This window comes from Hoplias malabaricus, chromosome 6 (assembly GCF_029633855.1).
Source record: "Hoplias malabaricus isolate fHopMal1 chromosome 6, fHopMal1.hap1, whole genome shotgun sequence".
Taxonomy (NCBI): domain Eukaryota; kingdom Metazoa; phylum Chordata; class Actinopteri; order Characiformes; family Erythrinidae; genus Hoplias; species Hoplias malabaricus.
In genome coordinates, this window is record NC_089805.1 from 46,387,081 (window position 1) to 46,390,557 (window position 3,477).

The window sequence follows — 3,477 nt, forward strand, 5'->3', positions numbered from 1 at the left end:
AGAAAAAGCTCTTCCCCCAGGTGAGGCCTTCTGAAATCTGGGAACTATTAAAAATCCAGTACTCTGTGATCTGAGTAATCATGGAGGCTCATAATAGGAAATCGTATCTTGAAGGTATTCAGGTGCGAGCCCATGTAGGTGTCACGACCGGACAGAGAGCCAACACTTGCAGATCACAGTCAAAATAGTTTATTAAACAAGTTAGAAGGAGAAGACAAAAAAAAGTGAAGGTCAAAACCGGAAGCAAACAGTACCTCAAAGAAGAATCAAAAGCGTAGTCAAAAACAGGCAGAGTCCAATTAGCAGAGAGTAGAAACAAAACTAAAAGGGCGCGACAAAAGACAAAAACCATAAAGACGAACAAGAGGTAGGCAACAGGATATCAATATAAACAGGTTACTAGCAAACGCTTTGTATGCAGGAAAGAATCACGGCAACACTCAGCAAGAACTGCTAAGTAAATGAGGTTTATATAAGGGGACAAACAGGTGTGCGTGATTAGAATTCCGGTGAGTGAGACCGTTGTAGAGTCATGGGTCTGGTGCATTCTGGGATATGGAGTCCTGGGAAGCAGGTGTGACAGAAGGGCTTTATATGTTAACAACAGAATTTTGTAATCAATACAGAATTTAAAAGGCAGCCAATTAAGTGATGATAGAACTGGACTGATATGTTCAAATTTTATAGTTTTAGTGAGGACCCTGTCTGCAGCATTTTGAACTAGTTGAAGTTTGCTTAAATTTCTGCTGGTGCATTGTGATAGTAGTGTGTTACAATAGTCAAGCCTTTAAGTAATAAAGGCATGTACTAATGTTTCTGCTCCTACAGGGAGAAGGCGTTTCTAATCTTGGCGATGATGCGAAGATGTAAAAAAGCCGTCCTAGTGATACTGCCTATGTGTTGATCGAATGATAAATCCTGGTCAATTATGATGGCAAGATTTTTTGCATGCTAAACCAGGTTTAACTGGAAAGACAGCATGATTTAAAATGAAATATGATCATTTATTTCTTGCCACTTTTGGACCCAGAAGCAGAAACTCCCATTTTATTACTGTTTAGAAAGAGGAAATTACACAACCTCCAGCCTTTACCATCTTTTACAGTCCTTAAACTCCTTAAAGAACGTCCAACTAACTAAAAACTGGAAGAGTTACTATACAAATAAATTTTACTTTAGTCAGTGTCATTGTTCATTTAGTAAATAAGAAGAAAATTTCACACATCAGTGATAATGATCACATAAACATGCACTAGGAAGTAATTTTTTAGTACTTTAGCTCTTCCTGCTTTTTCTTGGACTAGATGTGGTGACCCTCCCTAACTGAGCTCACTAAGCTTAAGGCCATGGCTGCTATTGCTTACTTCATCATGAAATATTTCTTGAAATATATATATATATATATACATATATATATATATATATATATATATATATATATATATATATATATATATATAACATTGTTGAATAAAATAAAAGAGTAGGTTTATAAATTATACAAGTTACACTGTATTTTAATAGTAACTTTAACTGGTCACTTTAAAACCCACAGTAAATTAAGATTGGATTCAGTTTTATTCTTTCTTTTGTGTTTTGGGATTCAAAATAATTAAATTTTAGTTCACCAATAGTTCACTAAACTTGTGTTTCTAATTTTTCTTCAAAAGATTTTTAAATAACATTCTCATGAGTGATGTGCTGATGCATAAAGCTTCACACGAGGAATGATTAACTACAAACAGGTTTGATTATTAAAATCATTTACGTGCATGTTTATGAATCTGTGGTTCAAATATTATTAACAACAGTAGAGTTTAAAGTTGCAAATTCCTTGTTTTTATGTGTTTCCCCTCTTTATTTACTGGTATATTATATAATAATTTATATTTTTCTGTCCCTTGAAATTCCACATATCATATATTTTTCTAATGGTATGTACATAAATATGGTACAGCATTTTCTAATTTTATGCAATAAGAGTCTGATGAAAAATATCATAATACTACAGTGAAATGGATTTCACATTTTGAAGATAAACTTTTTTACTACGTAATTAAAACAGGTTCTTATTTGAACATTAGAGACATTCTCATTTAACAAAAACAATTTTACTCTAAAAGGATGTTCTTTTTCCAAACCATCTTCTTGATCTTGCTCCATATCTCCTGCAGTTTAAATCCATAAATAACTGGATTAATTAAAGGAGGAACAACTTGATTTTCTACAGACATGATCATAGAAAAAATGTGGGGCACATTTTTGTCAAATCTGCTGTTAATCACCTCAAAACAGGACGTGACAGTGAAAGTGATGAAGATGAAAAGATGAAGGAAGCAGGTCTGTAGAGCTTTCCTTCTGAAATCTTTAGAGTTTTTTAAACACACAGTAAGTATCTGGGCATATGAGAAAATGATGAAGATCACTGGAGGAAACACAGCGACAGTTAGATTAAAGAGATTTCTATATTGTTAATAGAAATATTATCACAACTTAATTTGACAATTGAGTAATTATTACAGTAAATTCTGTCTAATTTATATTTACACAGATGAAGTCTGAATGTTAATATCATGGCTATGTTCTTTTCACAAGTAGGAACTAACCAACAGAGGAACAAGAGCTTTTTAACAGTGGACATTTTAACGAGAGTTGAATATTGCAGTGGTTTACAGATGGACACATATCAGTCATAGGCCATTGCTGTTAACAAAGTGAACTCTGAGGCTCCATATGTGTAAATAGCAAAGGCCTGAAATATACAAGCTTCAAAAGAAACACACTGTTTTTCAGATAAAAAATCTATGAGTAATTTGGGATAAAATGCCATCGCTCCACAAAGAGAATTACACAGTAAAGCTGCAATAAATATGTACATTGGCTCATGGAGACATTTGTTTGTGTAAATCACAGAAAAAACAACAGAATTAATAGAAATGATTAATATGTAAACAATGAGACAAATCAGAAAGTAAACATGTCTATATTTCTCCAGTTCTACATGTCCTTCCAGAGTTAAGTATGTAATATTATTAGAATTATCCATAAATTAAGAACAAATGTAGAATTTATATACAAATTATATCATTCTTGAGTCTGAAAATATGGAGTAATATCTGTACACTCAGTATGTTTAATATACATTTGTATATTCTGATATAGAGATAGGATCCTAGGTGATTTGCTGAAAGTCCCACCCTCTTTGCTCTCTCATGACCTTGACTGACTTTTAAATTATGGGTAAATAAAAGTTAATAAATGAATCAATAAATCTTCCCTGCCTCTATTATTATTATTTCTGCACCAGTTTTCTATAAACTTAATTCATACTTAACCCCCTGGAGTCTGAGGGGTTTTCTGACACTCTGTAGTGTAGTCTGACATGCCTTGATTGTTTTACAAATTGTACGCATCTGAAATTATTTTTTCTCAAAGTGTTACACATGCATTTTTCAGAACTATCTCTGCAACAACAAT

The 3,477-nt window shown here is 32.8% G+C and overlaps 1 pseudogene; it reads right to left on the minus strand.

Moving 5' to 3' along the window:
• Positions 1–2,111: 2,111 nt before the first annotated feature.
• Positions 2,112–3,046, minus strand: LOC136700241 (olfactory receptor 4B13-like; annotated as a pseudogene).
• Between the last annotated feature and the right edge of the window lie 431 nt (positions 3,047–3,477).